At 49.6% G+C, this 24,606-nt stretch overlaps 6 non-coding genes across 6 annotated transcripts; all 6 read left to right on the top strand.

Annotated features, from left to right (window-relative positions):
• The first annotated feature begins 348 nt into the window (after positions 1–348).
• On the top strand, positions 349–422 carry Trnan-guu (transfer RNA asparagine (anticodon GUU)). Its single transcript has one exon. It is a non-coding gene; the product is annotated as a tRNA-Asn (tRNA).
• A 10,593-nt stretch (positions 423–11,015) lies between these two features.
• On the top strand, positions 11,016–11,089 carry Trnan-guu (transfer RNA asparagine (anticodon GUU)). The gene has a single exon. It is a non-coding gene; the product is annotated as a tRNA-Asn (tRNA).
• Positions 11,090–11,177: 88 nt separating this feature from the next.
• On the top strand, positions 11,178–11,251 carry Trnan-guu (transfer RNA asparagine (anticodon GUU)). The gene has a single exon. It is a non-coding gene; the product is annotated as a tRNA-Asn (tRNA).
• Positions 11,252–11,338: 87 nt separating this feature from the next.
• Positions 11,339–11,412, top strand: Trnan-guu (transfer RNA asparagine (anticodon GUU)). The gene has a single exon. It is a non-coding gene; the product is annotated as a tRNA-Asn (tRNA).
• An 87-nt stretch (positions 11,413–11,499) lies between these two features.
• Positions 11,500–11,574, top strand: Trnan-guu (transfer RNA asparagine (anticodon GUU)). Its single transcript has one exon. It is a non-coding gene; the product is annotated as a tRNA-Asn (tRNA).
• A 10,436-nt stretch (positions 11,575–22,010) lies between these two features.
• Trnan-guu (transfer RNA asparagine (anticodon GUU)) lies at positions 22,011–22,084 on the top strand. Its single transcript has one exon. It is a non-coding gene; the product is annotated as a tRNA-Asn (tRNA).
• Positions 22,085–24,606: the final 2,522 nt, after the last annotated feature.

The raw sequence follows: 24,606 nt of genomic DNA, 5'->3' as shown, positions 1-24,606 counted from the left end.
AAAGTACTCGGTGAACCACCTGAGTGGTTACCAACCTTTGAACAGCTTGCAGCCATTAAGCTGTTTTAAACATTTACTGACAAGGTACACTTGCACCTAGAACTGTACTGTCTTTTTTTGTTTTGAATTCGAGGCGGAGAATTCCTGTGCGTTGTATATATGTTGTTATGAAGCAGGCAATAAAAAAAAAGCCTCCGTGGCACAGATAGCGCGTTCGGCTGTTAACCGAAAGGTTGGAGGTTCGAGCCCTCCCGGGGGCGAAGCTTCTCCTTTTTGATGCTTTTTTGCTGTATTTATTCTGGTAGATTTTCTGCAGCGTGTGCGTGGTGGGGAGAGAGCAGAGCAGCCGCCTTCGTGGCGCAATCGGCTAGCGCGTTCGGCTGTTAACCAAAAGGTTGGAGGTTCGAGCCCTCCCGGGGGCGAAGCTTCTGCTTTTTCATGCTTTTTTGCTGTATTTATTCTGGCAGATTTTCTGTAGCGTGTGCGTGGTGGGGAGAGAGCAGAGCAGCCGCCTCCGTGGCGCAATGGCGATTCTGCTTCCGGCCACCGAGCGTGACGGATGTATAATGACGAGCTCCGTAGGAGCGGCTTCAGCGGCCATGTCTGGCCGCGGTAACAGGGCTACACAACAGGAAAGCACCTACCATTTTGTTCTGCCAGGTCTGCCAACAGGGCGTTTTGTTTTAAACACAGTTTTTTTTGCACGCGGATATCACGGCCCGACCATACCTGGTGGAAGATTTCCGTGACGCTGTGGCACAGCATTCGCTTCTTCCGGACGTTGTCGCCCTGGGGGCGTATCGCATGAGCCATGTCTGGCCTGTCACTTTCAAGGATGCTGATGCGGTGAAGCAGATCTCGAGCGTCGGGGAGCTACGTGTAAAAAGTCGCTGCTGCCTGGTGATTGACCCGGCCAACCAGGAGGTTCGACTGAAACTCCACTGGCTTGTACACAATGTGCCTGATGAGGACGTGCGTGTCGCGTTTGCGCCGTACGGAAAAGTTGCAGAATTTGCCCGGGAGCGCTGGCGTGTGCAGGGAATGACTGAGAAGGGCTCAATTACCCGGCTCGTCACCAAAAGTTGAAAGCAGGCGTGAAGCTGGACGACTTGCCCCACCAGCTGAACGTTAGCGGTGAATGGCTGCACAGGAACAAGCTGCGCTTTGTTGTTGTTCTCATTATTGCGCTTGTCTAAAAAGAATGTACCCACCCCCTCTGTAATGCCACCTAGGCCCTGAGGGTATTGCAATAAATAAAAAAAAAATTGGCACTAGTCGTTGTACCGGGCAGGCCCCCGCTGTGCCTTCGGTGTCGAGGTACAGGCCACATCCGCAGGCAGTGTCCAGTCCCGCGTTGCGGAACCTGCCGACGCTACGGGCACGAAGAAGACCAGTGTGCTCGCACTTACGCGAGCATTGCAGGGCCAGGAACCAGCGAAGACTCGTCCAAGATGCTGATGGACGAAACGGACGCATAGGAAGCAGCCCGGGCAGCATGGAAACCAACGCGAGACACTGCGCCTTCGTTGACGCCTCTGGTGAAGCAGAAGGCGGTGGTTTCCAGTGCAGTGGCTGATAGTGTACCGGCGCAGCGTGAGCCGCAAAATGACGGCGATGACAAGGCGATGGACGCAGCGAAAGCCACGGTCGAAACACTAGGCAGTGTAGAGACCCCAGACATGGATGCCATGGAGACCAGCCAGGGAGCGGCGGGCTTGACGGCCGGGCAGCGTCCTCACGAAGAAGACGGCGTGAAACAGCAGCCTGCAGGCGAAGGCGACGAGCCTCCGCCGAAGGCACCGGGTGTCAGACGTTCGACGCTAAAGCCACGGTCGAACCTTCCGGTCGAAGCACGGCAGGCGGGGAAACCGCCTCCGTAGCAGCGCTGGGTCCAGGTCGACGTGAGCGCCGGTTGTTGGTCGACCGGCGTCAAGAAATTCCGGCAGTTGAGAGGAGAGCTGCGCCGACCGTGAACCTAGGCACCATGCGGACTGAGTCGTTTGTGTTTTAAGACATGGCTATTTATCTAAGTAATCCACTTCGTGTAGCGACCTTGAACGTCAGAGGGTTGGGAGCAAGATGGCGACAGTACCAGCTTAATCGCCTCCTGCGACATAGTCCAGCGACATAGTCGCTGTACAGGAGTCGAAAATAGAGAGTCAGGAGCAAACCGACCGCATGGTGTCCCCCTTTCAAGCAAATTTTTATGTGTGTGTCTGTCACTCTGTTGGGGCGTCGGGGTGTGATGGCTAATAATCATCCGTAACGCGTTAGGAATAAGCGTAGAGTCGGTCTTTGCCTGCCCAAGTGGTCGACTTTTCGTTTCTGATTTAATGTTTTCAAAATCTATGTTGGCGCATTGTTTGTTTATATGCGCCCAATGCAGAAAGCGAGCGTCAACTTTTCATTGAGTCCCTTGAGCCATGGTTGAACGTTGACAAGATTTTGCTTGTATTGGGGGACTTCAACTGTGGGTGCGCGCAGTTGACAGAGTCAAGTGTAGGCGACTTATTGACAAGACCTCACTTGTTCACGATTATGGTCTCGAGGATGTTGGCAGTGTGTTCTCTACTGGGACCCCCCCAGAATTCAAGCACTTCCAGCGGGAGAGTCATGCTAGACTTGACCGGATGTATGTGTCTGTTGATCTTGTGCCCTTATGCTCTAGGTATGATGTTAAACCTGTGCCTTTCAGCGATCATTGCCTTGTGAGTACCACTTTAGGAATAAAGGGCAGGAAATCGCATTTTAACTGGCTCTTATGGAAACTGAATGCAAAACTTCTGGAAGATGAAGGGTTTATTTTGCCAGTTCGGACCGAGCTAGAGAAAATGCTAGATGCGCAGAGTGCTACCTTTGCAGTTGAATGGGAAGGATTCAATGAGTGGGTAAAAATGAAAGCTATAGAAAAGTGCAGTGTAGCTCGTTATAAAGAGAAAGAGAAAGAAAAAGAACTGAATGGGCAACTTGAATGGCTGCTGAGCATGGAAAGTAGCGCGCCGGGAAATTTCACTAAAGAAATACGAGAAGTGAAATGTGAGCTCGAAAGAATCGACGCAGACAGATACAGAGCCGCCGTTATACGCGCAAGGTCCGAAAAATTGTGGGTTGGCGAAACGCCAAGAAAGCGAGCGCTATCAAACGGAAAAAGATACGCTTGCAAGTAAGAGATTAGGAGCATCCTGTATGACGGCCGGATTACAGAAGGTACTAAATGCATTAAGAGCGCTATAGCCGAACACTTCGGTGAACTTCTTAGCAATAAACTCAAGACCATAGACGGCTTTCATGTAGACTTTTTAAGACATATGCCAACTCTAGATGACGAAATTAAAGAGCTTCTTGAAATGCCTATAACATTGCGGGAGATAGAGAAAGCGATAGACGACTTACCATCTGTTAAAGCCCCTGGGCCAGACGGGCTAAGTGCTGCTTTCTTTAAAACCTTTAAGCATTCTGTTGCACACTACATGCTCCATGTGTTGACTGAGGCTTACGAACGCAAGCACGTTCCGCTGTCTTTCTCTGCTTCCCACATTGTTTTGATTCCGAAGACTGACGATCCCGTAAAACGGCTGTTGGAGGGGTCATATCGACTGATTAGCTTCACCAACGTCGACTACAAAGTCTTTATGAAGGTGTTAGCAAAACGACTGCAGTCTGTGATCACGAAATTGGTTGGGTCTCACCAGACACGTGGCATTAAAGGCCCTAGCATCGCCACAAATATACACGTTGCACGCAGCGTATTAGAGTGTGTTGATGCACTTGGCAGTCAGGTAGCAATGATGCAGCTCGACTTGGCAAAAGCCTTTGACCGTGTCTCTCACGAAATACTGTTTTCCATTCTGAAACACTGCAACCTTGGTTGCGTTATAGTAGAAGGCGTAAAAATGGCCTACAAGAACTGTACGACCCGTATTATAGTTAACGGCGAACTCACTGACAGACTCGATGTACGTTCTCCAGTAAGGCAGGGATGGCCGCTTTCCGCCTTGCTTTTCGCAGTTTATTTAGAGCCGCTCTGCCTGGCAATTATCAACTCTGATAATATTCCGGGTTACAGGCTGCAGTCATCGCATGTGAAAGTACTGGCGTATGCAGATGATATAGTGGTGTTTTCTGCAGACAGAGAGAGCATCTGTGAAGTCACGAGTGTGGTGGGAAAATTTTGCGTTCAGACCGGAAGCAAAATTAATTGGGAAAAAAGTTCCGGTTTTTGGCATGGTGAATGGGACGTAGCACCGAATTGTTTTTCTCGGCTACGATGGTCTGCCTTGCCAAGGCGATATCTAGGAGTGCCCCTGGAATGCTATCGGGATCCCAGCTCGTACTGGAAAGAAGAAACTTTGAAAGTGAAAGAGAAAGCGGACGCGTGGCAAGGGAGGCAGCTGTCAGTGTTTTCCCCGTGCCTCTATCTGCAAAATTTTTTTTGATTTCGAAGCTGTGGTATGTCATGAATGTACTGTGTGCGACGCGGACAGCTGTTCAAAAAATGCATCGTGTTTTTGCTGTTTTTATTTGGGCGTCCACTTGGGAAAGAACCAGCCGAACTAACCTTTTTGTTTCATGCAAAAGGGGAGGCCTTGGCCTAGTGTATTTATTTTTGCGGCAAGTAGTTTCGCGATTTATGTTCCTACGTGATCAAAGTGATCCATTTCTAAGAACTGTTATGCAAGTGCGCTTACAGAGGCTGCTCCATGGAAGAAAAGTCTCATGTGATAACATGTATGGAGCGGTGACAGGCTACTTGCGCGAGGTTGTCCTTTCGTGCAACATGTTTGAAGTACGATTTACCCCTGACTACCTATGCAATGTTAATAAGAAAAATCTGTACAAAGCGCTTGATCACGTGATGTTGCCGATACCCTTTTACCGGTTACCACACTGTGGAGGCCCAGGACAAGATATTCTTAAACGAGTTAGAAAGATGCCCGTCAGACCTGCAGTAAAAACATTCTTTTTTAAACTGCATTCCGGTACGCTGCCTGTCAAAACCTGGCTGCATGATAAAGGGATATTTGTGCCATGGACAACAAACTGTTTGTTATGCAGGAATCCCGAGACAGTTGAACATCTTTTCTTAGAATGCTGGGATCGCATTTTTTACTCGGATGTGCTTCAGAGAACGATTAAAAAGAGCTCCCCTTAAACTCTTATGGCATCCCGTTCTTACCAGTTGAAAACGAAGATGTGCCCTACGATTTAATCATGCTCCTTGGCCTCCACAGTCTGTGGAAAACACGAATGTAGGTGCGACACGCTGACATAAATACACGTTCTACACGTGAAAACTTTATCGAGAGTGTTGTTCATATTCGTGAATGTTTCAGGGCGCAGCCTGATCCACCAGAGTGGATGCCACTGCTTGATGATTTGGTGCAACTGAAAAGATTTTAGCTCCGCACGGCGTCAGCTCAAGTGTAGCTGAGGTGTTTTTATCTTTTGTGCTTTGTATTTCCATGTCCGAGAAGGCAATAAAGAAAAAAAGCCTCCGTGGCGAAACCGGCTAGCGCGTTCGACTGTTAACCGAAAGGTTGGAGGTTCGAGCCCTCCCGGGGGCGAAGCTTCTCCTTTTGATGCTTTTTGTTGTATTTATTCTGGTAGATTTTCTGTAGCGTGTGCGTGGTGACGAGAGCGCACAGCAGTCGCCTCCGTGGCGCAATATTCACGTAGTAGTGACGCTGAAGAAAACAGTCGTCAAACTGTGTACGACGAAACTGGTTGTTTATTGGGCGAACCTGTGCCCACAAAAGCAAGGTACACTCAAAGCACAACGATAGCGGCGAACACAGTCGGCGATCGTCGAAAATCTGATCAGCGGCGAAACGCGTCGGCTTTTATACCTGAGTCATCGAAGGTTCTAGATTAATCCCTGATGCCCGCGTGTCTTCCAGAAAGTTCCAGACAATTCGCGTCAGTCATGCAATCAGATAACAGAAGCGTCGGTGAAAACAGGCAATGGAAAGAAGCATCGATAACGTTCTAGAAACTTCCGATACAGGCGCGTCCTGCGCCTAGCGATAACGTTTAACATTTGTTAGCCGGTGGAAAGCGGCCACCGGTGAAAGATAAACATGTATACGTGTCAATATTCTGCTTCCGGCCACCGAGCGTGACGGACGTAAGATGACGGGCTCCGTAGGAGCGGCTTCAGCGGCCCAGAGCGGCCGCGGTAAAAGGATCTTCACCTCGGACAGCGAGTATCAAGTTGTTTTGCCGAGTTTGCCAACAGGACGTTTTGTTGTGAACACAGTTTTTTTACATTGTGACATCAGGGCCCGCCCATACCGGGTGGAAGATTTCCGCGATGCGCTCGCCTCGTTATCGCTCCTGCCGGAAGTGGTGGCTCTCGGGGCCTACCGTATGAGCCACGTTTGGGCCGTGACCTTCAAGGACGACGAAGCCGTGAAGAAGATAGTCAGCGTTGGTGAGCTGCAGGTCAAAAAGGGCCGATGCCTCGTCATTGACCCCGCCAACCAGGATGTGCGCTTGAAAGTGCATTGGCTGCTGCACACCGTTCCCGACGAGGACGTGCGTATTGCCTTCGCGCCGTTTGGAAAGGTCACGGACGTCGCCCGCGAGCGGTGGCGTGTTCATGGCGTGGCTGATAAGAACTCTACTATAAGACTGGTTACGCTGAAGTTGAAGCCGGGCGTAATGCTGGATGATCTCCCACACCAGGTGAGCGTCTCTGGCGAGCTGGCTCTCGTGGTTGTGCCGGGCAGGGCCTCACTCTGCCTACGCTGCCGCGGAACAGGCCATATTCGTCGCGACTGCCGCATACCGCGGTGTGGTGCGTGCCGACGCTTCGGTCACGAAGAGAGTCAGTGTGAGCGGACGTACGCTAGCGTGACCGGACCCGTGCGCAACGACGACAACTCCGCCCTACTCATGGACGAGGCGGACATGGAAGACACATCGTCCACGCCTAAGGAAGCAGCTGGCGAGGCGGCAAAGACGGAGGTACGACTTCAGCAACAGGAGCAACATGTCAATGAAGCCGTCGCCACTGAACAACAAGAGCAAGTAGAGGGCACTGTAGCCATGCCGAACCGTGAGGAAGAGAGCCCACCTGATTCGGGAGCGGCCTCCATCCCCCCTGAACAGGAAGACATGGACACCCATACCGGGCTCGCTAACTTGCAGGCGGGGAAACGCCCGCGCGACCAGACCAATAGCCTGGCTACGACGCAGGACAGCAGCGGCGGAGACGAGCCACCGCCCAAAACGCCAGGTATGAGGAGACCAACCTTGAAGCTGCGGCCGAACATTACGGCCGATTCACGGCAGGCGGGTAAACCGCCTCCGTAGTTCTGTACTGTGTTTAGCTTGAGGCGGGTTTGGGGGTTGGTGAGTGCAATGGCCGTCACCCTGAGCGCTATTCTTTTGGATATGTGTCAAGAACGAGGGCCCAAGCTGCATGTGAGTGTTGCTTTCGAGAAGTCGGGTTGTGTTCCCTATTGTGACATTCGACGCGGTTATCGGCACGTCATTATGAACACTCGTCTATGCGTAACTGTGATGGGCACCATTCTACCATGTAGTCATGGCAGCTAATATCGAAGGAGCGCTACGTGTAGCCACTTTAAATGTACGAGGGCTCGGTGCAAGAAGGCGGCAATGTCAGCTAAGTAGCCTACTCTTAGATAATGACTTGCATCATGTGGGAATCCAAGAAAGGAAAATAGAGAGCAAAGAACTAACCAACAGAATGGTGTCCAATTTTCGTGCGCACTTTGACGTGTGTGTTTCTCACGCTGTTGGTGGATCAGGTGGTTGTGCTGTATTCATTCGAAGAATTAAACTTTCGCATTTGTGTGCAGTCAGTGTTTTCGTGTGAAAGTGGGCGCCTTTTAGTGGCTGATTTTTGTTTTTGCGATAAGGATTTCCGTGTCATTTGTGTCTACGCACCGAATATTAAAACAGACCGGCGATCTTTCTTTGAGCGTCTTGAAGAGTACGTAAACTGTGACAAGGTGGTAATACTGCTGGGCGATTTTAACTGTGTATGCGCTGCTGACGACCGCGCAAAATTTTCACACGTACGCAATAAGAGTGCTGAATTGCTAAATGTAGTGGTGCACGATTACGACTTGGAAGATATCGGTAGTGTCTTCGCCAGTGGTACTCACCCGCAGTTTACCCACTTCCAGCGTGATAGCCACGCTCGGCTAGATAGATTATATGTGTCAGCCGAATTGGTGCCCTTGTGTAGTGAATATGATGTGCAACCCATTGCATATAGCGATCACTGCTTGGTAACTGCCACCTTTGGGAAAAGACAGATCATACACACCTTTAACTGGGACCCCTGGAAATTGAACGCGCAGTTGTTGGATGACGATGCTTTCGTTGATGATGTTGCGAATGAACTAGAAAGCCTGATTTCAGTCGAATTAGCAAGCTTCGCCATTAAATAGGAAGAATTTAAACAGAAAGTTAAAACAATGGCTATTGAAAGAAGCAGTGTCCTTCGGCATAACCTGAAACAGGCAGAAACAAACCTACGCCAGCAACTGCAATTTTTCATCACCATGGAAAGTGTCCAGCCTGGTGTGTATGTTAACGAAATAAAGGAAGTGAAAGCCGAACTCGAAAGGATATACTGAGAAATACAAAGCCGCCGTTGTGCGATCAAGGTCTGAGAAGCTGTGGGCGGGAGAAGCGCCAACAAAACGAGCTCTCTCAGACGAGAAAAGGTACGCATGTCGGAAGGAAATCCGCCAGCTAGCTTAAGGCAATGACATCACGTCCGACAAAAACGACATCAAACAAGGGATCGTCGATCACTTCAAAGCCTTCTTAGGTCAACCACGCGAACCTAAAGATGGCTACCAGACGGAATTCCTTTCATTGATGCCAAAGCTTGATGAAGAAGTTAAGGCACGGCTAGAACATCCCATTACCCTGAGTGAGATAGAGTGCGCAATAGACGAGTTGGCGCCCGGTAAAGCACCTGGGCCTGATGGCTTAGGGGCCACTTTCTATAAAACGTTTAAGTCAGCGCTGGCTCATGTCCTCCATCTAGTTATCAGCGAAGCGTATGACAGAAAAAGATTGCCCTTGTTTTTCACAACCTCGCATATTGTGTTAATCCCGAAGAGTGATGACGAAAAGAAACGTTTGTTGCCAGGCTCATATCGCCCGATAACTCTAGCCAACGTTGACTATAAGATATTCACGAAAGTTTTAGCGAAACGACTGCAAAGTGTGATCCAAACACTGGTAGGGCCGCACCAGACTTGTGGCATTAAAGATCGCAGTATTACCACAAATGTACACGTGGCTCGAAGTGTGCTAGAGTGTTGCGATGCGATTGGCGATTACGTCGCGATGATGCAGATCGATTTGGCAAAAGCCTTCGACCTCGTCTCGCACAAGGCTCTTGTATGCATACTTGAACACACGAATGTTGGCAGTGTGATAACGGAAGGTGTCATGATAGCGTACAAAAACTGCTCAACGCGAATTATTGTTAATGGGGAGCTCACCGATAGCTTTCGTGTGCTCTCTTCTGTGCGTCAAGGATGCCCGCTTTCGCCCCTTCTGTTTGCTGCTTATATCGAGCCACTCTGTTTGGCCATTAAAAACAACGAACGCATAGCAGGCTATTGACTACAGGCAGCACATGTAAAAACATTGGCGTATGCCGACGACATCGCGATTTTCTGCACAGATAAAGCCAGCATTAAAGAGGCAACTGCTGTAGTCGAAAAATTTTGCGATTCAGCTGGAGCCCAGATGAACTGGGATAAAAGCTATGGCTTCTGGCATGGGAGTTGGGAAGACACACCGGAGACCTTTTCTCGATTGAATTGGTCAAGGTTACCTACACAGTACTTGGGGTTGCCCCTCGGAAGTTACCGTGAGCCTGAACCGTACTGGCTCGACCAAGTTTCGAGAGCAAAGGAAAAGGCTGACGGTTGGAGAGGAAAGCAACTGTCAATGTTTTCTAGAGCCACTGTTTGTAACCTTTTTTTAGTTTCTGAGATATGGTATGTCATGAATGTGTTGTGTGCTGCGCGGGTAAACGTACAAAAAATTCACCGCATTTTCGCTACTTTCATTTGGGCTTCTACCTGGGAGAGGACGAGTCGAACAAATTTGTTTCTCCCGGTCAAGAAAGGTGGGCTTGGTCTAGTTGACTTGTTTTTGCGACAAATTGTGTCACGCTTTGTGTTTCTGCGGGATCAAAATGATCTCTTTCTTCGGACACTAATACAAGTACGGCTGGGTAGACTTCTTCCGGGATTTGTTGTTTCGTCGGCTCAGAACATGCCGGGAACCTTGACTGGGTACCTGCGTGAAGTGGTGCTGGCGTATAGGATGGTGAATGTCCGTTTTTCGCAGCAGTATCTGTCTACCGTTACAAAGAAAAAATTGTACAGAGATCTCGTGGACACGATGCTACCTGTACCTTTGTACCGTTCGCCACACCGCCGTACCGTTCGCCACACCACACCATCAACTAAGTCTTTCTTTTTCAAATTACATACAAACACACTTCCCGTTAAGACCTGGCTTCATAGCAAGGGTATTTTCATCCCCTGGACAACCGACTGCTTTTTATGTAAAAAAACCAGAAACAATAGAACATGTTTTCCTGGATTGCTGGGACCCGATCTTTCACTGGGACGTTCTGCAGAGAACGCTGAAGAAACAGTTACCTCTGGACCCGTATGGAATACGCTTCTTGCCAGTAGATACCTCAGAGCAAGTACCGTATGACCTCATTATGGTCCTGGGCCTCCACGCGATGTGGAAAACTCGCATGCAATTTGAACATGCAGACATCGTTGTGATACCGGTGCGAGAACACTTCATTGAGAGTGTTGTTTACGGGAGAGACGCGTACAAAGTACTGCCTGATTCACCACAATGGATGTCTGTACTCGATGAATTGGTGTCACTGAAAAGATTTTAGTACTGTGCTAGCCAAAGTGTGGCTGTCACGCTTTATCATTTGTAACCCTTGATTTTGTAGTCGAAGACGGCAATAAAGAAAAAAAAAAGCCTCCGTGGCGCAATCGGCTAGCGCGTTCGGCTGTTAACCGAAAGGTTGGAGGTTCGAGCCCTCCCGGGGGCGAAGCTTCTCCTTTTTGATACTTTTTTGCTGTATTTACTCTGGTAGATTTTCTGTAGCATGTGCGTGGTGGGGAGAGCGCCGAGCAGCCGCCTCCGTGGCGCAATCGGGTAGCGCGTTCGGCTGTTAACCGAAAGGTTGGAGGTTCGAGCCCTCCCGGGGGCGAAGCTTCTCCTTTTGATGCTTTTTTGTTGTATTTATTCTGGTAGATTTTCTGTAGCATGTGCTTGGTGGGGAGAGCGCCGAGCAGCCGCCTCCGTGGCGCAATCGGATAGCGCGTTCGGCTGTTAACCGAAAGGTTGGAGGTTCGAGCCCTCCCGGGGGCGAAGCTTCTCCTTTTGATGCTTTTTTGTTGTATTTATTCTGGTAGATTTTCTGTAGCATGTGCGTGGTGGGGAGAGCGCCGAGCAGCCTCCTCCGTGGCGCAATCGGATAGCGCGTTCGGCTGTTAACCGAAAGGTTGGAGGTTCGAGCCCTCCCGGGGCGAAGCTTCTCCTTTTTGATGCTTTTTTTGCTGTATTTATTCTGGTAGATTTTCTGTAGCATGTGCGTGGTGGTGAGAGCGCCGAGCAGCCGCCTCCGTGGCGCAGTAGGATTCCACTTCCGGACACCGTCGGGTACGGACGTGGTTGATATGAGCTCCGTCAGCATTGGAGCGGCTTCAGCAGCCGAACAGGGCCGCGGTACCAGGACAAGTATGAACGAGGATTCGGAGTATCAGGTGCTGCTGCCACAATTACCAACTGGGAGAGTTGTTTTGAACACTTTGTTTTTACACGCAGACATGCGTGCTAGACCGTATCGCGTGGAACATTTCCGGGACATGCTGGCAAGTTTGAAGTTGTGGCCCGACGTAGTTGCGCTAGGGGCGTATCAAATGAGTCACATATGGGCAGTAATATTCAAGAACGGTGAAGCTGTGAAGCAAATGCTATGTGCAAGAGAGGTCAAGGTCAAAGAGCGGCGTTGCATGGTTATCGATCCTGGGAACCAAGCAGTGCGTCTAAAGGTACATTGGATGCTTCACAACCTTCCGGATGAGGATGTGTGCGAAGCCTTGGCACCCTTCGGCACTGTCAAGGACATTGCTCGAGAACGGTGGCGTGTTCAAGGACTGCGAGACAAGGGTTCGTCAACACGGCTTGTCAATTTAGTGTTGCGGAAGGGACTGACAGTGGAAGACGTGCCACATTTGTTGCGTGTCGCGGGGGAACAGGTCTTGGTAGTAGCACCAGGCAGAGCACCGCTTTGCCTTCGGTGCAGGAACACCGGACACATCCGTCGGGATTGCCGCGTTCCTCGTTGCGCACTCTGCCGTCGCTATGGGCATGACGAGTCGCAGTGCGTGAAAACATACGCGAGCGTGACAGGGCCAGCAGCAAAAGAAGAAATGGTTGAGCTCCTAATGGATGAAGCCGAAGTTGCTGAAGTGTCTCCTGGTGATGCGGATCAGACGAAGGTACCGGTGACGCCCTCTGAGCAAGAGCCACTGGGACCAGAGGAGGGAAAATCGCCCGGGACAAGTGAGCCTGGAGATGAAGTGAAACAGAGCGCAATAAACGACCCAAACATGGTTGACAACGTAGATATAGAACCATCAAGCACCGATACGACTTGCAGCGACGAAGCGTATACTGAGGAAATGGAAGTAGCTGGCGTAAGCGGGTCCGTCGTGAAAAGAACTCGCGACCAAACAGACCGCGAGGAGGGCGATTTAGGAGACCCTTCAAGCGAGGAACCGCCTGCAAAATCGGTGGTTACGCGTCGGCCGACCTTTCGACCGAAACCAATTATCCCGCCGGATAGACAACCGGCGGCTACAAAGCTCAAGTAAGACGTGAACACGTGCCTGCGAAGGCGCACGGGCAGAGAACCACGCACCATGGCTACAAAATCGAGAAAGGTCGTGTGCTACGCATCCAAGGTACGCGTGAAGACGGTTCTTGGAAATTGTGGGAATCTGTGTATACTGACATGCATGCATCTGTTGGACGTTATGCACGTTGGGTGTAGGCGCGGAATGCGCAATATGTGGTCAGTTTGTTTTTAATCGACAATGGCAGTGAATCTGGTGAGAGCACTGCGAGTGGCCACGCTTAATGTACGTGGCCTTGCCGCAAGACGTCGGCAATATCAGGTCAGTCGCCTCCTTGCTGAAAATGAACTGGATCTTGTTGCAGTACAAGAAAGAAAGGTTGAAAGCGAAGAACAAACTGATCGCATGGTAGCCACTTTTAGGATGTATTAAAACGCTTGTGTGTGCCATGCTGTGGGGACGTCCGGGGGCTGTTTACTTTTGATACGAAAGAGTTTGGGTATCACTGAGCAAGCGCTCACTGTAAGTGAAACTGGTCGTCTTATCGTTTTTGATTTTTCTTTCAGTGGTTTTCAGTGGAGACTTATTTGTGTGTATGCGCCCAATGATATGCATGAAAAAATGTGTTTTTCGCCGAAGTTGAACAGTATCTAAGTTCTGATAGCGATAGGTATATCATATTTTTGGGGGACTTCAATTGCGTATGTTATGCTCAAGATCGCGCTAACCGAACCGCAGTGCGGGACAAAAGTGCTCTGTTTTTGAACACCCTAGTTCAGGAACACAACTTAGAAGATGTTGGCCGTCTCTTAATCGGTACAACACAACTGCAATATACGCATTGTCAGCGCGGCAGTCAGGCGAGATTGGATAGAGCGTATGTTTCGCTTGACCTTGTACCAATGTGTAACGGCTATGTTGCACAGACGGTGTCTTTCAGCGATCATAGTATGGTGTTTTTTACCATTGGCACGCGACCAAAACAGTCGCGTCTCAACTGGCAGCTTTGAAAATTTAATCAGAACCTTCTTCAAGATGAATGCTTTGTTACCAGAGTAAAAGAAGAAATAGCAAAAGTATTAAACGACCAGCCAAGGGACTATGCGGAAGCATGGGAAGAGCTAAAAATTAAAGTTAAAATGATCGCGATTGAAAGAGGATGTGTTAGGCGCCACAAGGAAAAAACGAAGGAAAAGGAGCTCCAACGACAGCTAGAGTTCTTGCTTGAGATGGAGAGTGCCGAACCTGGAAAGTTTACAGGTGATATTAGCACCGTTAAAAACGAATTGGAAGATATCGACATTAGAAAATATAAGGCTGCTGTGATTCGGGCGCGAGCAGAGAGGCTATGGGTTGATGAGAGGCCAAACAAACGCGCCCTGGGCCGCTATTTTGTAGCGATGCCTTTAAAGTAATAATGCCTTTTCGCTATTATCGCGCTTTGTCAGTGGTCAGAGCGACGGTCCGCTCACGATATCAACGTTGATAACGCGAGCGGACCGTCGCTCCGACCACTGACAAAGCGCGATAAGCGCGAAAAGGCATTATGACATTAAAGGCATCGCTACAAAATACCGGCCCTGGCCGATGAAAAGAGGTATGCTATGAAGAATGAAATTCAACAAATCAGGTATGATGATAAGATCACATCGGATCAAAAAATGATAGAAAACGCCTTTGCAGAGCACTATCGGAAACTTTTTGGTGAAAGGAAACTGGTGGATTTAGGGTTTGAAAGAGATTTCTTGAATGCCATGCCGCAACTTGATGATGACGTAAGAGAGAGATTAGAAGAACAGATCAGCAAACGTGACATCGAGCATGCGATAGAAGAGCAGGCTGACGGAAAGGCGCCGGGACCGGATGGGCTGGGATCTGCTTTTTATAAAGCTTTCGCACCTGAAGTGTCATATATATTATTACAAGTGTTCGCTGAGGCATACGAGAAAAAGCAAGTACCTCCGTCATTTCGTAGTGGCCATATGGTCCTAATCCCAAAAACAGACGATCACGAGAAGCTTTTATCAGTAAGCTCATATAGACCAATTAGTCTTACAAATACAGACTACAAGATATTAATGAAAATCCTGGCGAAGAGGCTACAAACTTTGATCAAAGACATTGTCGGGCCACACCAAACATGTGGCATCAAAGGGCGCACCATTTCCACCAACACTCATGTGGCACGCAGTGTACTCGAATGCTGTGACGCCTTTTCAGGTCGTGTTGCCATGCTGCAGCTCGACCTAGCGAAGACATTTGATCGAGTGTCACATGAAGTGCTGTTTCTTATTCTTAGTTACGTAAACGTTGGCAATGTTATTATGGAAGGAGTAAAAATGGCATATCGGGACTGTACTATACAGATTATCATTAATAAAAACCTGAGTGAAAGGATTTCAGTCAGATCCAGCGTCCGGCAAGGATGTCCGCTCAGCCCCCTGCTTTTTGCGGTGTACCTTGAGCCATTCTGTTTAGCCGTGATCCGTAGCGAGAATATTAGAGGATTTAGACTGCAAAGGACCGAAGTAAAATTGTTGGCGTACGCGAATGACATTGCTGTTTTCTGCGATGATCGAGGAAGTATCCGAGAAGTCATTCGCGTGACAAAAGAGTACTGCAAGCAAAAAGGATCTGAAATAAATTGGGCAAAAGCTGTGGCATATGGCATGATCATTGGTACATAACGCCAGATTGTTTTGCATCGGCACGCTGGACGACCACACCAGCAAAATATCTGGGAGCGCCACTCCAGGATTACAAAGATAGCAAGGATTACTGGTTGGACGAAACTCATAAGATGAAGGAAAAAGCAGGTGGCTGGATGGGACGAGGCTTGTCAATGTTCGGCCGCGCTAGTGCTTGTAACTTGTTTTTAGTAGCCAAAGTGTGGTATGTAATGCAAATTCTGTTCATGGCTAGAGTGAATGTGCAAAAGATACATAGGGTATTCGCTGTGTTTATTTGGGGTTGCAGTTGGGAAAGGGTCAGTCGCAGTAATTTGTTTCGGTCAGTTCGCAGTGGTGAACTGGGTCTCGCTCACTTGTATATCACGCAGCTTGTGTCGCGCTTTTTCTTTTTACGAGACCAAAGTGATGGTTTCTTGCGAACAGTAATTCAGGTACGGCTGGCAAAAGCTCTGCCAGAGTTCATTATAGCGTCTTGTGAAGACAGAGGGCAAAGTGTGACTGGATATATGCATGAAGTGGTTATGTCTTTTCGTATCTTGCATGCGAGGTTTTCCTTGCAATATTTATGTACCATCACAAAGAAAAAGCTCTATAAGGATTTAGTGTATGTTATGATGCCAATATCTATATACCGAACTGTAAACTGTGGAGGACCAGGAAATTACGTTTTGAAGAGAGTAAGAAGGATCTTCAGTTAAGTGATGCCAATATCTATATACCGAACTGTAAACTGTGGAGGACCAGGAAATGACGTTTTGAAGAGAGTAAGAAGGATCTTCAGTTAAGTTTCTTTTTTAAATTGCATACCAATACGTTGCCAGTAAAGACATGGTTAGAACAGAAAGGGGTTTACGTGCCATGGACAGCTAACTGCTTGCTCTGCAAAAAACCGGAGACCATTGATCATGCTTTCATTGACTGTTGGGATGCAATATTTCATTGGGACATCCTACAACGAACGCTCAAAAAAGATCTTCCAATCACACCGATAGGTATACGTTTCTTGCCCACTGATAATGAAGGTGAAATACCGTATGATACGTTCATGCTCCTGAGCCTCCACAGCTTGTGGAAAACAAGAATGTCGGTCCGTCATGCTGATATAAATGTTCGCACGACACGTGAAAATTTCATTCTCAGTATTGCAGAAGTTAGAGAACATTATCAAGCGCAAACCGAGCCTCCTGAATGGGTGGCTATTCTTTATGACCTTGTAAATTTGAAAAGATTTTAATATGACTACGTCAGCCAAGTGTGACTGATGTATTTTATACGTGTACTCATGTTTTGTTTTAGTGTAATTCTGTCAAAGCAGGCAATAAAGAAAAAAAATCTGTGGCGCAATCGGATAGCGCGTTCGGCTGTTAGCCGAATGGTTGGAGGTTCGAGCCCTCCCGGGGGCGAACCTTCTCCTTTTTGATGCTTTTTTGCTGTATTTATTCTGGTAGATTTTCTGTAGCGTGTGCGTGGTGGGGAGAGCGCAGAGCAGCCGCCTCCGTGGCGCAATAGTGACTTCCGGCCGCGCTAGCGAACGGACGTGTTTTTTCATGAGCTCCGATGGAGCGGCGATAGCGGCCAAGCTCGGCCGCTGTAACAGGTCATCGGCAATGGAAAGCGATTACCAGGTTGTTCTGCCCAGTTTGCCTACAGGTCGGTTCGTTTTAAATACCGTGTTTTTGCACGCGGACGTCAAGGCTCGCCCCTACAGGGTAGAAGACTTCCGCGACGCTCTGGCTCAGTATTCGGTGCTCCCCGAGGTAGTCGCCTTGGGGGCGTACCGTATGATCCATGTGTGGGCGGTCACCTTCAAGGACGCTGAAGCGGTCAGGAAGTTGGTCAGCATCGGTGAACTGCAAATTAAAAGCAAGCGCTGTATCGTCATCGACCCGGCCAACAGGGACGTCCGAATGAAGGTACACTGGTTGCTCCACAGTGTGCCTGACGAGGACGTGCGCCTTGCCTTCATGCCTTTCGGTAGTCACCGACATTGTCAGGGAGCGTTGGCGGGCCGAGGGATTGACTGACAAAGGGTCTACAACGAGGCTTGTGACTCTGAAGCTGAACGCCGGAGTCAAAATTGACGACTTGCCACACCAGCTAAGTGTGTCCGGTGAGCCCGCCCTCGTCGTTGTACCGGGCAGGGCTCCGCTCTGCCTTCGCTGCTGGGGAACGGGCCATATCCGTCGCGAGTGCCGCATCCCGCGATGTGGTGCTTCGGTCACGAAGACGGCCAGTGTGAGCGAACGTACGCCAGCGTGACGGGGCCTGGGGGCAGCGAGGACACCGCCGACCTGCTCATGGACGAGGCAGACTTGGAATAGGCGACACCTCAGGCAAACTCCCGTGAAGCACAGCCGTCTACACCGTCCGCTTGTCCGGAGGGCGAGCGTAACAAGCAGCAAGACGCCGTAACTTCCAAGGACCAGCACGAGCCCGCCAAAGGTGTTGACTCTGCATCGACTGGACGGGATACGCCACCAGATGTGCAGCCTCCGGTGAGCGTGACTGAATCCGTGGAGGAGTGCATGGATGTTTCGCGCGACGAAGCCAGCTCGATGGCCGGGAAGCGGGCGCATGAGAGGACGGTGGACAGTGAGCAACAGCGGGACGACGGTGGAGGCGGCGAGCCGCCCACAAAAACGCCAGGTGTGAGGCGCTCCCCTTATAGACCGCGACCTAACATTCCGGGAGAACCACTGTGGGCGGTGAATCCGCCTCCGTAGATGTTCCTTACGGCGAGTAAATGGGGGATGGGGTTGGGGTGGGTCAAAAATTGTCAAAAAGTGCAATGTGCATCACTTTTCTTGCGCTGCTCTCCAGACGCGACAGCTTTACGGCCGCGGGCCGGGTTTAGTTTCGCGGTGTCATCCTGTGAGGAAAATATGGCAATAAGTTTCATCTCTGGTTTGTTCTTCGCAACGGACACCATTCGGAAGGGCAACATAATTTGCAGTCATGGCCCTGTTAACTGAAGCGACCTTGCGCGTAGCAACCCTGAATGTACGAGGGCTAAGCGCTAGAAGGCGACAGTGCCAATTAAGCCGCTTACTGCTCGAAAACGATTTGGACTTGGTCGCAGTTCATGAGACTAAAATAGAGAACCCGGAAGTAGCCGACCGAATGGTGTCAGTTTTTCGTCCTCATTTCAATGTACATTTTTGTCATGCTGTTGGCAGTTCTGGTGGTTGTGCCGTTTTCATGCGCAACGACTTTTGTAGTTGCGTACAAACGGTTGAGTCATGCCAATCTGGCCGCCTTTTAGTGGTGTATTTTAGTCTTTCGGGTGTGAGTTACCGCGTTGTGTGCGCTTATGCACCGAATGTTGTAAGAGATCGCACTTTTTTTTGAGAAGTTTCAAACGTACCTAAACTGTGATAAAGTGCTAATACTCCTAGGCGACTTCAACTGTGTTTGTGCAGCTGAAGATCGATCCAAAAAGAGCCGTATTCGTGATAAGAGCGCCGAGTTGTTATCGGAGATAGTACATGATCACGGTTTAGATGACGTAGGCAACGTTTTTTCCAATGGTACTCGCCCGATTTATACCCACTTTCAGCGAGATAGCCATGCAAGGCTGGATAGAATTTATGTCTCAGCTGAACTAGTTGCGTTGTGCACCGCGTACGATGTGAAACCGATTTCTTTTAGCGTCCATTGTTTGGTTATTGCCGGGTTTGGCAGAGGGCAGGCGAAAACACGTTTAAATTGGAACCTCTGGAAATTTAATGTGAAGCTCCTGGAGGACGAAAAGTTCGTTATAGTAGTGACGGATGAACTGGACAGGCTACGCGCTGCGCAGTCAACAAATCTAGCGGCCGAATGGGAGGAATTTAAGCAAAGAGTTAAAATAGCTGCCATTGAGAGAGGTAGTGCCCTCAAGTATAAGCAGAACCAAAGTGAACGAAAGCTTCGCGAGCAGCTTGAATATTTTACTTGCATGGAAAACATCCAGCCTGGTGTTTTTAAGAAGGAAATGAGAGACGTGAAGAGCCAACTGGAGAAAATTGACGCTGAGAAGTATAAGGCCGCGATAATACGGACAAGAGCAGAAAAATTGTGGGTAGGTGAAAGACCAACGAAGCGGGCGTTGTCTGATGAAAAGAGATATGATGAAATAGCTAGTGGCAACGATATGACGTCGGATATCAAGGTGATCATGCGCGTGATAGCTGATCATTTTTCTAAGCTGCTTGGACAACAAAGGAACATTATGGAAGGGTTCCGGGAGAGATTTTTACTGTTTATGCCGAAGCTGGACGATGACGTTAAAGCACGTTTGGAAGAGCAGATTACTCTATGGGAAGTCGAGGATGCAATCGGTGACTTGACGCCGGGCAAAGCGTCCGGGCCCGATGGCCTTGGGGCCGCCTTCTACAAAGCCTTTAAAAGTAGGGTCGCTCCCTTGTTGCTTAATGTTTTCGCTGAAGCTTATGACAGCAAGCGAGTTCCGCTGTCTTTCAGAAGATCACACGTTGTGCTGATACCCAAAAGTGATGACCCGGAAAAACGTCTCTCTGTGGGTTCTTATCGTCCGATCAGCCTCACTAACGTTGACTATAAAATACTTATGAAGGTATTAGCCAAAAGCCTCCAGGGGGTTATTACAAAGCTGGTAGGGCCACATCAGACTTGTGGTATTAAAGGCCGCAGCATAGCGACAAACATACACGTAGCACGAAGTGTGCTTGAATGTTCTGATGTTTTAGGCGAACGCGTGGCAATGATGCAGCTCGACCTGGCAAAAGCTTTCGACCGTGTCTCGCACGAGGTTTTATTCAGCATTCTAGAACACTCAAATGTTGGCCATGTAATACTAGAAGGCGTAAGAATGGCGTACACGGACTGCACCACGCGTATTATAGTCAACGGTGACCTTACGGAGAGCGTGAACGTTCGCTCCTCAGTGAGGCAAGGATGCCCTTTGTCACCTTTGCTGTTCGCACTTTATCTCGAACCGCTCTGTTTGGCCATTGACCACAGTGAAGCTATTACGGGCTTCAGGCTGCAGACAGCACACGTCAAGATTTTGGCATACGCAGATGATGTTGCGGTATTCTTCTCGGACAGTGAGAGCATCAAACAAGCCACTAATATCGTTTGGGACTTTTGTGACTGCACCGGTGCCCAAATAAACTAGGATAAGAGTTACGGCTTTTGGCATGGCGACTGGAATGTCACGCCAGAGCACTTCTCTCGGTTACGTTGGTCGACAATTCCAACGCGTTACCTAGGCGTGCCACTTGAATCTTATCGTGAGCCAGAAGCGTACTGGTCTGACCAGGCGCAATGCGCGAAAGAAAAGTCTAGTACTTGGCACGGCAGGCAATTGTCTATTTTTTCACGGGCTACTGTCTGCAACATTTTTCTAATTTCGAAAATCTAGTATGTGATGAATGTGTTATGTGCATCCCGAATTAGCATACAAAAACTCCACCGTGTTTTTGCTGACTTTATTTGGGCGTCCACCTGGGAGCGGACTAGCCGAACGAATTTGTTTCGCCCTGTTAAGAAAGGAGAGCTTGGTCTTGTTCATTTGTTTTTGAGACAGGTTGTATCACGATTTGTGTATTTACGGGATCAAAAACACCAGTTCCTCCGTACTGTCATGCAAATGAGGCTGCGGCGACTACTCCCGGAAGTTATAGTGTCGTCGCGTGAAATGATTAACGGTTCTGTAACCGGGTGCCTACGCGAAGTGGTTCTCTCGTTCAGGTTGCTGAACGCACGATTTTCTTTAGAGTATTTATTTAATGTTAGGAAGGAAAAACTATATAAGGACCTAGTGGAAAACATGCTCCCACAGCCTTTGTACCGTATCCCACATAGCGGAGGCCCAGGACAAGATGTGCTCAAACGAGTAAAGAAAATGCCTATACAACCATCAGTCAAAACCTTCTTCTTTCAGTTCCACACGAACACACTCGCTGTTAAAACCTGGCTTAAAGATAAAGGCATCTTTGTACCCTGGACTACTGACTGCTCCTTATGCAAGAAACCAGAAACGATCGAGCACGCATTTCTAGATTGTTGGGACCCAATCTTTCACTGGGATGTGCTTCAGCGCACATTAAAGAAACAATTACCCCGTTGACCCATATGGCATTCGTTTCTTGCCGGTAGACGTATCCGAGGATATTCCGTACGATTTAATCATGGTCCTGGCACTCCACGCCTTGTGGAAAACGAGAATGGAATGTCGGGCATGCTGATGAAAATGTACGCCCTGTTCGAGAACATTTTATCGAAAGTGTTGTGCGTGGGCGAGATGTGTATCGTGCTCTAGCCGATCTACCAGACTGGATCCCTGTATTTGATGTGTTGGCATGTATGAAAAGATTTTAATGCCGCGGTAGCCAAAATCTGGCTGCCACGTTTTATTCCCTGTAACGTGTTATTTCGGCAATAAAGGAAAGAAAAAGCCTCCGTGGCGCAATCGGATAGCGCGTTCGGCTGTTAACCGAAAGGTTGGAGGTTCGAGCCCTCTCGGGGGCGAAGCTTCTCCTTTTTGATGATTTTTTGCTGTATTTATTCTGGTAGATTTTCTGTAGCGTGTGCGTGGTGGGGGAGAGCGCAGAGCAGCCGCCTCCGGGATTCTGCTTCCGGCCACCGAGCGTGACGGACGTGCGATGACGGGCTCCGTAGGAGCGGCTTCAGCGGCCATGTCTGGCCGAGGTAACAGGACTACTGAAGAGGAAAGTACATATCCGGTTGTTCTGCCAGGACTGCCTACAGGGCGTTTCGTTGTAAATACAGTTTTTTTGCACGCCGATATCAGGGCCCGCCCGTATCGGGTCGAGGACTTCCGGGACACGTTAGCTCAGCATGAGCTGCTCGCCCATGTTGTTGCCCTGGGGGCGTATAGGATGAGCCACGTCTGGGCCGTTACTCTCAAGGATTCTGAAGCAGTAACGAAGATTGTCAGCGTTGGTGAGCTGCTGGTGAAAGGAAACCGCTGCCTGGTGATTGATCCGGCGAACCAGGACGTGCGATTCAAGCTTCACTGGCTGCTGCACAACGTGCCGGACGAAGACGTACGCGCCGCCTTTGCGCCATACGGAAAAGTCATTGAAGTTTCCCGGGAGCGTTGGCGTGTGCGGGGTATGTCAGAGAAGGGCTCTACAACGAGGCTCGTCACACTGAAATTGAAAGCTGGCGTGAAACTCGACGACTTGCCGCACCAGCTCAACGTTAGCGGTGAGTTGGCACTTGTCGTCGTACCAGGCAGGCCTCCGTTATGCCTTCGCTGTCGGAATACGGGCCACATCCGTAAAGATTGTCGGGTCCCACGTTGCGGAGCCTGCCGACGGTTCGGCCACGAAGATGGCCAATGTGCCCGCACTTATGCGAGCATCGCTGGCCCCGGGACAAGTGAAGACTCGTCTGACCTGCTAATGGACGAGGCGGACGCGGAGGATGCGGCCCGTGAAACTGGGCAACCAGCGACGCGGGATGGGCCTACGTTGACGCCGCTGAAGAAGCATAGTGCGACGACGTCCAATGCAGTAGCGGCGGCTGTAGAAGTGCAACGTGAGGTTCAGCCGGAATCCGAAGGCAAGCTAGAGGATACGACGACAGTTTCAGCGAAAACTCCCGACAACGTAGAGCCTAGGAACCCTGAGACCATGGATTTCAGCCAGGAGGCTGCCGCCCTGACAGCTGGGAAGCGCTCCCACGAGGAGTTCGTCGGTAAAAAGCCAGAGCCAGGTGGTGGCAGTGACGAGCCGCCGCCCAAACCCCAGGAATTCGGCGCTCTACTTTAAAACCGCGGCCCAACTTAGCGGCCGAGACACGGCAGGCGGACAAACCGCCTCCGTAGTCTTGCAGTGTATTCCTGTGTGTGTGTGAGTGGGTGCGTGTGGTTTTCTTTCCCGGTTGTGGCAGCAAGTATATCCACTAGACGGTGTGCACGGGTTTGGAACTGCCGAAGGAATGCCTGCCGGTTTTCCCGACGCCTGCACACGGACCCGAGGAAGGGCGACGCCGTACAGTGCTCCCGGGGGGACCAAGTATGGTGTTCAATGTATGTCACAGGTATCTTTTCCTAATGCATGGCGATGAAACTGGACGTAGCCTTACGCGTAGTGACACTGAATGTCAGGGGCCTCTGTGCACGAAGGCGCCAATGTCAACTTAATCGTCTTCTCGCTGACAACGCGCTGGACATCGTAGCCGTCCAAGAGACGAAGATTGACAGCGAAGAATTTACTGAGCGTATGGTGTCCACCTTTCGTGCACACTTCAATGTCTGTGTTTGCCATGCTGTTGGAACATCGGGTGGGTGCGTCCTATTTCTCCGCAATAATTTAGCCATTATCGTGGAGTCAATTTTTTCTTGCCCCAGTGGTCGCCTTCTCGTGGTAGACTTTTCCTTTTCGAAGTTATGTTGGCGCATTATATGCGTGTATTCCCCAAATGTTGACTCTGAACGCCGCGATTTTTTTAACCGGCTAGAGCCCTACATTGTTCGTGACAAACTGCTGTGGCTTGTGGGCGATTTCAACTGTGTGTGTGCCGCTGCCGATCGAGTGAAGGGTACGCCTGTGCGTGAGAGGAGCGCACAATTGTTAAGCATTCTGGTTCATGACAATAGCTTAGAGGATATTGGCAGCATATTCACCTACGGGAACAGACCGCAATACACGCACTTTCAACGAGATAGCCATGCCAGACTGGATAGGATTTACGCATCCGTTGAGCTTGTACCCCTTTGCACAGATTACAAAGTTGAACCTGTGGCTTTTAGCGATCATTGCCTGGTGATCGCAAGTTTTGGTGAGAAAGAAAGGAGTACGCGCTTCAACTGTAATCTCTGGAAATTCAACGCTAAACTTTTGGAGGACGAGGGATTTGTAAAGGGCATTGCAGATGAGATGCAGAAGCTGCTCGAGGAGTGGCCCAGTATTTTTGCCGTTCAGTGGGAAGACTTCAAGGAGTGGCTAAAAAGTAAAGCCATAGAAAAGAGCTGCTCCAACCGACACAAAGAAAAGCAAGAGCAAAAAGCAGCGCGCGAGCAA

The sequence above is a fragment of the Dermacentor silvarum genome, chromosome 1, assembly GCF_013339745.2.
Source record: "Dermacentor silvarum isolate Dsil-2018 chromosome 1, BIME_Dsil_1.4, whole genome shotgun sequence".
Taxonomy (NCBI): domain Eukaryota; kingdom Metazoa; phylum Arthropoda; class Arachnida; order Ixodida; family Ixodidae; genus Dermacentor; species Dermacentor silvarum.
Note: the sequence above shows the minus strand (reverse complement) of the source record. Positions and strands in the feature narration are given on the sequence as shown.